Source organism: Pristiophorus japonicus, chromosome 6, assembly GCF_044704955.1.
Source record: "Pristiophorus japonicus isolate sPriJap1 chromosome 6, sPriJap1.hap1, whole genome shotgun sequence".
Lineage (NCBI taxonomy): Eukaryota > Metazoa > Chordata > Chondrichthyes > Pristiophoridae > Pristiophorus > Pristiophorus japonicus.
The window spans coordinates 123,487,405-123,499,095 of NC_091982.1; the positions used below are offsets into that span (position 1 = coordinate 123,487,405).

Below are 11,691 nucleotides of genomic sequence, written 5' to 3' on the forward strand. Positions count from 1 at the left end.
ACGATCATCCCTCTCATGGACCACCCGCACTTCCCTGCTAGCAAGGAGCTGGAGAGCACCTTGCTGCACAGCAGTGGAGCGATGAAGACCCAAGTCTACGTTTACATCTCTCCTGGAGAAGAGGTGTATAAGCTCCTGCCATCTGTTATCCACAGCTACCATGTGCTCATGTGAGTGGTGCATTTGCTGCTCCATGCAGGTGGCCATCCTTTCCATGGAACAGCACATGGTCACCATCGCCTGTGAGATGCTGGTGCTCACATTGGAGATGGACTCCTCCATTCTCTGAACATTTGCAGACATCACGGCTGAAAAATACAGCAGAGCCTCATGCATTTGTTGCTGCCCCTCCAAGATCACCCTCTTTCTCCCTATTTTCCTGGGCTCTTTTCTCCTGCAAGGATGGAGACGAGAAGTTTGAGTGCGAGTGATGGAATGAATGTAAGGACCTGACGGGTTACATCTTTAGAGGGTGACTATGAGGGAGTGGAGTGCCAATGGCTTCCTTCTAGTGTTACTTGGTATGATTGCGTTAGGATGAGGATGAGTGGTGGTGCTTCAGATGGGGAAGTGAGTATATACATAGAGAGAGAGGGATGGGTGGACTTGGAAGGTATGTGGTGTGAGGACTGAGGTGCAGGTGTAGGCTTGGGAAGGCAGAGTGATGGAGATGTGGTGACAGGCACATCAGGATAAATCATAGAATCATAGAAATTTACAGCACGGCAGGAGGCCATTCGGCCCATCGTGTCTGCGCCAGCCGACAGATCTACGTAGCCTAATCCCACTTTCCAGCTCTTGGTCCGTTGCCCTGTAGGTTACAGCACTTCAAGTGCACATCCAAGTAATTTTTAAATGTGGTGAGGGTTTCTGCCTCTACCACCCTTTCAGGCAATGAGTTCCAGACAATCAATATCCTCAATGAAGAAATTTTCCCTCAAATTCCCTCTAAACCTTTTACAAATTACTTTAAATCTATGCTCCCTGGTTGTTGACCACTCTGCTTAGGGAAATAGGTACGTCCTATTCACTCTATCCAGGCCCCTCATAATTTTCTATACCTCAATTAAATCTCCCCTCAGCCTCCTCTGCTCCATTTAAAAAAAACATACACAGCCTTATCCGATCTTTCCTCATAGTGAATATTCTTCAGTCCAGGCCACACCCTCGTAAATTTCCTCTCTCCCTCTCTAATGTAATCACATCTTTCCTGTAATGTGGTGACCAGAACTGTATGCATTTATATAGCTGTGGCCTAACCAGTGTTTTATACTGTTCAAGCATAAACTCCCTGCTCTTGTATTCTATGCCTGGGGTAATAAAGGCAACTATTCCGTATGACTTCCTCACCAACTTATCTACCTGGTCTGCTATCTCCAGAGATCTATGGACATGCACTCCAAGGTCCCTTTGTTCCTCTATACTTCTCAGTGTCCTACCATTTAATGTGTATTCCCTTGCCTTATTAGCCCTCCGCAAAAGCATTACCTCACACTTCTCCAGATTGAATTCCATTTGCCACAGTTCTGCCCACACTTCTCCGGATTGAATTCCATTTGCCACTGTTCTGCCCACCTGACCAGTTCATTGCTGGCCCTGAAATTCTGATCAGAGGCTTCCTTCGGACGAACGCCTCTGCCCCAAAATTTTTCGACAAATGTACCTGGTTGTCCCTGAGGTGCCTTCGATTCGTGTCGGAAGCATTCTTTCCACACGCATCACGATGCAGTATTCTCATTGATGATATTGGAAACTCCGTTTCTCCGAGTTCCCATTACTATCAATTAAAAAACCCTCTAAAACACCCAAACACAACATAATAAATTAAAAAACATCTCACATATTTCAAATTAATTGAAATGAAAGTAAATTAAATGTTGTAGAGAAAAAAATGATTTAACGTGTTTTGATAGGGTTTAAAGTAAACTTACTTTAGTAGACAGGGTTTTTAACATATGATTAAATTAATTTTTTATACATTTTATAATTCTTACACTGGTAAAAGCTATGCACCTGCTTTTACCAGGAGTAAAATTTCAAGGACATTCGCTGGGCAAGAGATGGGAAAATCTCACTTGCTGCGGGGACGTGGAAGATCTGTCAAGAGATATATTGACAAATCGGAAAAGCCGTTTTTCGGCACATTAGTGTTACACGCCATAGACTGGCTTTTGCGAGGCCTAGCCAGGTCCGTGCACATTCCGTACGGATCTGGTCAGGCTGGGATTTTACGGCCATTAGCTTCCTGCAGTCTACAGCTTTCTTCTGCATTACCAACCACACAGCCTATTTTAGTATCATCTGCAAACTTCTTAATCATACCCTCTGCATTCAAGGCTAAATCATTGATATATACCACTAAAGACAAGTGGCCCAGTACTGAATCCCACTGGAAACAGCCTTCCAGTCACAAAAACACTCATCAAAAATTATCCTTTGCTTCCTGCCTGAGCCAAATTTGGATCAAACTTGCCACTTTGCCCTGGATCCCATTGGCTTCTACTTTTGTGACCAGTCTGCCATATAGGACCTTATCAAAGCCTTGCTAAAATCCATGTACACTACATCAAATGCACTACCCTCATCACCCCTCCGTGTCACCTCCTCACAAAATTCAATCAAGTTAGTTAGACACGACCTTCCCTTAACAAATCCATGCTGACTGTCCTTGATTAATCCGTGTCTTTCTAAATGAAGATTTATCCTGTCTCTCAGAATTTTCCCCAATAATTTTCCCATCACGAGGTGAGGATGACTGACCTGTAGTTACTCGCTCTGTCCCTTTATTCCTTTTTAAACAAAGGTAACACGTTAGCAACCTTTGCACTCACCGTTCCTGATCTCATCAGATCATTGAATCTCTTCCTGCACTGGATCTAGATCCTCCTCACCACCTCCCTCCTGCTGATCTGTATATTTCCGGCCAGGCTCTTTTGATCTCTTGGGGACATCTTTGTTGGCCAACTGCTGGGAAGCGGACATCCCTGCATGCTCTTATTGCCTTGACCAGAATATGCATCGAGATATCTGTAAAGCAGGGTTCCTGCCTTTCAGTATTCATATTTTTATCTTTGCACATTAACTCCGCCCTTTCCAATGCACCTTCCGCGCTCCTTTCCCAACTTTCCCATGAGTTGTGGGCAGGTTGTTTTAAATGTGGGCGCTGGAAATGAGTCATCAATGATGTCATCGTACCCGCACCCTTTCATAGGTCCAGGAAAAGTGTATGGCTGGTTTAATGGGACCATTATGTTAAAGTCGCTCTGCAGAGCGGGCTGATCAAGACATCATGTTCTCGACCCGCTACGCGGCCCACACGCACCCGAACCGATTCAGCTGTAAAATTTCCGGCCCTGGATGGGAATTTTTAAATTGAGGTGTTGCCGGACCGTAAACCAATGTAGTCAGAGAGCACATGGGGAGGAGTTAAAGGAACTTGGAGTGAGTTTGGATAAGGACAGCAGAGTTTTGGGTGAGTTCAAGTTTATGGAAAGTGGAAAGTGGGAGCCAGCAGGAGTGCATTTCAATAGTCCAGTCTAGAGGTAACAAAAGCATGGATGAGGGTTTCAGCAGCAGATGAGCTGAGGCAGTGGTGGAGTCGAGCGATGTTACGGAGGGGAATGGGTGGTCTTGGTGATAGACTGGATATGGGATTGGACCCTTATCTCAGGGTCAGGTAGGATGCAAAGGATGCAAATGTTCAGTCTCAGACTGTGGCCAGGGGGAGGGATGGAGTCGATGGTGAGGGAATGGGATTTGTGGTGGGGACTGAAGACAATGAAGGGGAACTTGGGCTGTGTAGCACCCGTTTTGTTGGCGCGATGCTGTCTCTTAACGATCAAAATTGGCATCTGAGATACGCGCGCACACCGCTGACGGTAATTGTGGCGGACAAAAGCTTGGTTACGGGCTTTGCACGTATGCACAACTAAAAACCACTGACAGCATGTAGAGTGAGCAGTTCATGACGTCAATCAGTGTGCAATACTTATGTGATGGTGTGGTATTTGGCTGGTGCCAACATCAGTGTGTATATGGGCCGGAAGGATTTTTGGACTTTAAAAATGGATCTGTACCCTTTTAAAATGGAGACGTACATGGGCTGCGTTTCAAAATGGTGTTTGAACATATGGACTTTAAAAAGGACCGATAGCATGAACTGCCTGTCTTTTGGGTTGTCATGGGACCAGTCTCAACGCTGACATCATGAAAGGCAAAGGCTTGTTCATTTGGATTTTTGTGTGATTTGTGGAAAATCACCTTTTGTCCATGGGTCCGAGATGTCTGGATGGACAATGAGATTTGCAGGCCAAATGTAACACCTCTGGACTCTTTCAATGAAGGAGCAGTCAAGAACTCAACAAACAGTTAGCACTTCGAGAACTGCTAATTTACAGAAATGGCCAACCATTGTGTTCATCGAGATGGCCAATCCAGGACAGAGGTGTCACCAGGAAGACCAACTAGCACCTCTGCGACCACGATAACAAGGAATCGCCCAGCCAGTTTTGAGTATTATATGGGGTATAAAGATGCTGAACTTTGGGAGATTCAGTTGCTTACTTTCCTCCACCATCGAGAACAAGGTTTCCCACGTGGCTACGTGTCTATCAACTCTCCAGGAATGCCCGACGTGAGTACCTCGCTTGAACGTAACTCACTAGGTCTCATCACATTCCTCTGTTCGGCATGGTTTTGTTTTCAGGGTCGAACGGACACAGGACCACGTGAATCAATGACAAGGGCTGGTAATTATATCCAGCATACACCTCTGGAAATCCCCAAGACCGCCAGCATGTTCAGCTGCTGAGGAACTGCAAGTGTCCAAGACGCAGCCTAACGGATGTATGTGTGAGGAGGCTTCCAAATGTGAGTTCTGACCAAACCGGGAGAGAGGTTTAGTTAGAAGGGTTTCAATTATCTAGGCTTGGATTCTGCGAAGGGGGTTGATTTGGTGTAACTGACAGGGTGGGTATTTAGTCTAAGGTTTTAAGCTAATGACCACAGTCATCTGCTATTTAAGCCATAAGCAAGAGTAGTAGGGGTTGTCGTTTTGTGAGTGCAATAAAAGGAATCGATCTTTGACCAACCTGAACCGTTTCGTTTTGTCTGAGTCAATTATAATCTATCCATAGTAACTCCTTGTGTCTGAACTTGGGGGTTGTAGGGCTTGTGGTTCGCGGTATAATTCGGAAGACCAACTGGGTGGCATCCGCTCACGGCCGGGTTACACAGTAATCCCACTGGGGACGCTGTGCATTGGGCATAGGAGAAGATCTATCTGACCTTGGTCTGTCTGTGTGGGATCACCCGCTAATCAACGGGCTCGGCAGGAACTATTGGCAAAAGTTCCTGCCGTCCAAAGGGAAACAACCTGAACCGGGGAGTTTTAACGCACGGGTCGACTCAAGGGAGAGTCATAGAGACACGGGGCACACTAAACACTCGAGAGAAATGACGACCGCGGCAGGACGTTCAAGGTTTAGAACAATAATTATGGACAGGGTTAAGGGCAAGAAACCTGCGATGGAGAACAGGATATCCTCATATATATTTGGAAAAGTAAACCTTTCTGAGCACTGGGTGCTATAACTGTTACACTCTGACTGTCCATATGATAAAGCGGTAGAGTGGACGGGTAGTAGTGTACTTAAGAAATCGATGGAAAAGCCATTTGGTTAATATGTATGCAGAAACAAATTCAGATGCTCACGGAGCAAGTTGAGTGTTTAGAAAAGGAGAAACAAGAATCAGAAAGTAGGGCAGGAGAGAGAGAGGCCGTAGTGAACAGGCTGACAAGGGCAGGAGAGAAAAACGCAGGAAGAAACGGCTACAAACACGATAGAGTACCTGCAATTTCAGGCCACTGAAAGTAGAAGGCAGTGTCACGCTCAGCGAGAGGAAGGAAATAGGAACTCAGAGAGAGCTGACAAGGCTGAGGGTCAGTTAAAAGATGTGGTCAATCCGACACTTAAGCTTCTAACTTTCATGCCGAGAGAAATAAAACATAGAATTTGCTACTATGGATGTTTGGGAAGTCCCCATTCAGGACACATTTCTTAACTAAAGACAGTAGCGGGTTTTTATTTGTACAGACTTTAATCTGACGGGCTGTCACAGGTGAGCCTTTGCTTTCGAAAGCTTCAACAGCCATGACCATCTTAGCGTCATGCTCAGTTTCCCCCTCAGTGGTGGCTAGTGGGAGCCTGCTGAGTGCGTCAGCGCAGTTTTCAATGCCCGGTCTGTGCTGAATTGTGTAGTCATAGTCGGCTAACGAGAGTGCCCACCTCTGTATGCGGGCCAATGCATTCGCATTTATGGCCTTGTTGTCGGCCAAAAGGGACGTTAGGGGTTTGTGATCTGTCTTAAGCTCAAATTTCCTGCCAAACAGGTACTGGTGCATTTTTTTTACTGCATATTCACATGCTAGCGCTTCCTTTTCCACCATCCCGTAGCTCCTTTCTGTCTGGGACAGACTTCTGGAGGCATAAGCTACCGGCTGTAACTGACCATTAGCATTTACATGCTGCAACACACACCCGACCCCATAGCACGACGCATAGCACATTAAAAGAAGTTTCTTACACGGTTAACAGTTTGTTGGAGCATAACAAATTGCGTGCTCTATCAAAAGCCCTTTCCTGGCTGTCCCCCCAGACCCAATCATGACCTTTGCGTAGGAGCACGTGTAAAGGCTCTAACAGCGTGCTTAATTTTGGAAGAAAGTTCCCAAAATTGTTCAGGAGCCCCAGGAACGAACGCAGCTCCGTTGTGTTACGGAGTCTGGGTGCTCTCTGGATTGCTTCCGTTTTGGACGCAGTAGGTCTGATCCCGTCTGCTGCTACCCTCCTCCCCAGGAATTCTACCTCTGGCACTAAGAAGACGCACTTCGCCTTTTTCAGTCGCAGCCCTACCTGGTCCAGTCTGCGTTGCACCTCCTCCAGGTTGTGGAGGTGTTCTTCAGTATCGCGACCCGTGATGAGGATGTCGTCTTGAAAAACCACCGTCCTTGGAATCGACTCGAGGAGGCTTTCCATATTTTGCTGAAAGCTCATGGCGGCCGAACGAATCCCGAACGGACATCTGTTATACTCAAACAACCTCTTGTGTGTCATGATGGTGGTCAGCTTCTTCGACTCACTTGCCAGCTCCTGGGTTATGTAAGCGGAGGTCAGGTACAACTTTGAAAAAGGTTTTCCACCAGATAGCGTCGCAAAGAGGTCCTCCGCTCTCGGTAGCTGGTACTGGTCTTGGAGTGACACCCGATTGATGGTGGCCTTGCAATCGCCACATATCCTGACCGACCCATCCGCCTTGAGCACAGGCACGATCGGGCTCGCCCAGTCACTGAATTCGACTGGTGAGATGATGCCTTCCCTCAGCATGCGGTCCAATTCGCATTCTATCTTTTCTCGCATGACGTACGGCACCGCTCTGGCCTTGTGGTGTACTGGCCTGGCGTCCGGGTTTATGTGAATCACTACCTTGGCCCCCATGAAAGTGCCGATGCCAGGTTGAAATAATGAGTCAAATTTGTCCAGGACCTGTGAGCATGATACTCACTCCACAGAAGAAATTGCATTGACATCGCCCCATTTCCAGTTCATGACAGCAAGCCAACCGAATCCAAAACGAAGGCAATTCGACAAGCACCCAAACCCTGCAACACATCGGAGTTGCGCTCATTTCTGGGACTCGAACTATTTCGGGAACTTTATGCTGAACTTAAGCACATTGTTGGAGCCGCTACATGTGCTCCTGTGTAAGGGTTGCGATTGGTTTTGGGGGGGGAATGTCAGGAATGGGCTTTCAATCGGGCGTGGAACCTACTTTGTTCAAATAAGTTGTTGACCCTGTACAACCCCTGTAAGAAATTGGTTCTGACATGTGATGCTTCGTCCTATGGAGTTGGGTGCGTGTTGCAGCAGGGCAATGCTGAGGACCAAATCCAACCTATGGCTTATGCCTCCAGGTCGCTCTCTCAAGCTGAACGGGCATATGGGATGGTTGAGAAGGAAGCACTCGCATGTGCCTATGGGGTGAAATAGATACATCAGTACCTTTTTGGCTGGAGTTCGAATTAGAAACGAACCACAAGCCGTTAACATCCCTGCTGTCAGACAGTAAGGCTGTCAATGCCAATGCATCAGCTCGCATTCAACGATGGGCTCACTGCGTATGACTACACCAGCCGCACCGGCCCGGCACTGAGAATTGCGCTGACGCGCTCAGCAGGCTGCCACTGGCCACCACTGAGGGGGCAGCGGAGCAAAGCGCTGAGATAGTCATGGCCGTTGATGCCTTTGACAGCACAGGCTCCCCCATCACAGTCCGCCAGATCAAATACTGGACCAACAGAGATCCCCTCCCATCCTTGATTAAGAAATGTGCCCTGACTGGGGATTGGGCGCCTGCACACGGTGCATGCCCTGAGGAGGTCAGACCGTTTCACAGACGGATGGATGAGCTCTCCATCCAAGCCGACTGCCTACTATGGGATAGCCAGGTAGTCTTGCTTCAGAAGGGCAGGGAAGCATTCATCAGGGAACTCCACAGCGAGCACCCAGGCATTGTGCTGATGAAGGCCATTGCCCGGTCACAGACCTGGAACACTGTGTTCGCTGGTGCACGTGTGTTCAGCTGGGCAATGTCCCCAGGGAGGCCCCACTCAGCCCGTGGCCCTGGCCCACCAGGCCATGGTCATGTATTCATGCAGACTACGTGGGCCCGTTCATGGGAAAAATGTTTCTCATTGTGGTTGATGCGTACTCGAAATGGATTGAGTGCATAATTTTGAATTTATGCACGACATTCACCACCATGGAGAGTCTACATGCGGTCTTAGCGACCTACGGCTTGCCGGACATCCTTGTTAGCCATAACGGCCCATGTTTCACCAGCTACGAATTCCGGGAATTCATGTCGGGTAATGGCATCAACCATGTCAAGACGGCACCATTCAAGCCGGCCTCCAATGGCCAGGTGGAACATGCGGTCCAAATCATAAAACAAGGCATTCAAGGACCCTCCCTTCAATGCCGCCTATCACACCTCCTGCTGGCCTATAGGTCCCTACCGCACTCGCTCACGGGGATCCCGCCCGCGGAGCTACTTATGAAACAAACACTCAAAACTCGGCTGTCCTTCATTCATCCAGTCCTGTCCGACATTCTTGAGGGAAAACGCCAGTCCCAAAATGAGTCAAGGGGGAGATGTATAGAAATTGATGACTCCGTATTTGTTCTCAATCACGCTTTGGGGCCCAAATGGCTTGAGGGTACTGTAATAGACAAAGAGGGGAATAGGTTCATAGTGGTTAAACTTAACAATGGGAAGATATGCTGCAAGCATCTGGACCAAGTAAAAAAAAGGTTCAGCATGAACACTGAGGAACCTGAGGAAGATCATGAGATGGTATTCACACCACCGCCAGTGAATGAGCAACAAGAACATTCAGCAGCATGCACAGTCCCTGCGGTCATCCCGGAATCACCACAGGGGACAGACACGCAGGCCAAGGTTCAACAGCCAGAGCCCCAACTGCGGCGCTCCACGAGAGAGCACAGACCACCTGAGAGACTTAACTTATGATCCCAATAAGATGTTGGGGGGGGGGGGGGAGGTGATGTCATGTATGTAACCTTTATGTAACAACACTGCAATACTGTATATACGTATAAATGCACACCTTGACCACAGGGGGTGAACTTGTGGGAGACACTCCTCACCTGGTCATCCAGGTATATAAAAAGGAGGGTCCCACGGAGGATCATCACTTCTTGGTCCTGTGAATAAAGGTTCAGGTCATAGAGTGACCTTGTCCATAGAATGTGCCTCGTGTGCATTTGTTGTATTGTTTAAGGACTCTACAAGACCAACTCAATAAACGTGCTATTCACGTCATTCTCAGCATCGTGGATGCTCCAGAGTGAATCCACCCGCAGCTCCAGTGCCGCAATGCGGTCTCTCAGGAGCTGCAGGCCGATACACTTTCCGCAAACGTAGTCATCAGGGACACCGGAAGCGTGTTCCCACATAGTACAGGAGGAGTATAACATGTGTCCAAGCCGTCCTGCCATGACTTAACCCTTAGATACACTTAATTTGGCAGCAACAATGCTAAATGTTACTTACTGATAAAGAAAGAAAAAGAAAAACTACTTACCAATCACCAGCCAATCACTTACTCGCTTGGCTGTGACGTCACCTTTTGATTTCTTTCTACTTCTTTTTGCTTCCCTGCTCCCGGACTTTTATAGGCACAAGTACCCCCAGGTCCCGCTGTACTGCAGCACTTTTCAATCTTTCTCCATTTAAATAATAACTTACTCTTTGATTTTTTTCTGCCAAAGTGCATGACCTCATACTTTCCAACATTATATTCCATCTGCCAAATTTTTGCCCATTCACTTAGCCTGTCTATGTCCTTTTGCAGATTTGTTGTGTCCTCCTCACACATTGCTTTTCCTCCCATCTGTGTATCATCAGCAAACTTGGCTATGTTACACTCAGTCCCTTCTTCCAAGTCGTTAATATAGATTGTAAATAGTTGGGGTCCCAGCACTGATCCCTGCGGCACCCCACTAGTTACTGGTTGCCAACCAGAAAATGAACCATTTATCCCGACTCTCTGTTTTCTGTTGGTTAGTCAATCCTCTATCCATGCTAATAAATTACCCCCAACCCAGTGAACTTTTATCTTGTGCAGTAACCTTTCATGACCAGTCTGCCATGTGCCACCATATCAAGAGCTTTGCTAAAATCCATATACACGACATCACACACACTGCCCTCATTGACCCTCCTGGTTACCTCCTCGAAAAATTCAATCAAGTTAGTCAGACACGACCTTCCCTTGACAAATCCATGCTGATTGTCCTTGATTAATCCAGGTCTTTCTAAATGAAGATTTATCCTGTCCCTCAGGATTTTTTCCAATAATTTTCCCACCACCGAGGTTAGGCTGACTAGCCTCTAATTACTCGGTGTATCCCTTTCTCCCTTTTTAAACAAGGGTACTACCTTAGCAATCTTCCAGTCCTCTGGCACCACACCTGTAGCTAGAGAGGACTGGAGAATGATGCTCAGAACCTCTGCTATTTCCTCTTTTGTTCTCTCAATAGCCTGGGATACATTTCATCCGGACCTGGGGATTTATCCACTTTCAAAGTTGCTAGGTCCCTTAATACTTCCTCCCTCACTATAGTTATCTCATCTAATATTTCACACTCCTCCTCCCTCATTACAAAGTCTGCATCACCCCTCTCATCTGCTGCTGAAATCCTCATCCATGCCTTTGCGACCTCTGGACTGGTCTATTCAAATGCACTCTTGGTTGGCCACCCATGTTCTACCCTATGTATACTTGAGGTCATCCAAAACTCTGCTGCCTGTGTCCTAACTTGCACCAAGTCCCGTTCCCCTATCACCCCTGTGCTCCCTGACCTACATTGGCTCCAAGTCAAACAATGCCTTGATTTTAAAAGTCTTATCCATGTTTTCAAATCCCTCCATGGCCTCGCCCCTCCGTATCTCTGTAATCTCCTCCAGCCCAACCCTCCAAGATATCTGCACTCCTCTAATTCTGCCCTCTTAAGCATCCCTGATTATAATCGCTCCACCATCGGTGGCCGTGCCTTCTGTTGCCTCGGCCCCAAGCTCTGGAATTCCCTCCCTAACCCTCTCCACCTC

The 11,691-nt window shown here is 47.4% G+C and overlaps 1 pseudogene; it reads right to left on the reverse strand.

Annotated features, from left to right (window-relative positions):
• The window catches only part of LOC139265773 (interferon-inducible GTPase 5-like), a 50,870-nt pseudogene that overhangs the window by 19,129 nt on the left and 20,050 nt on the right, over positions 1-11,691 (reverse strand).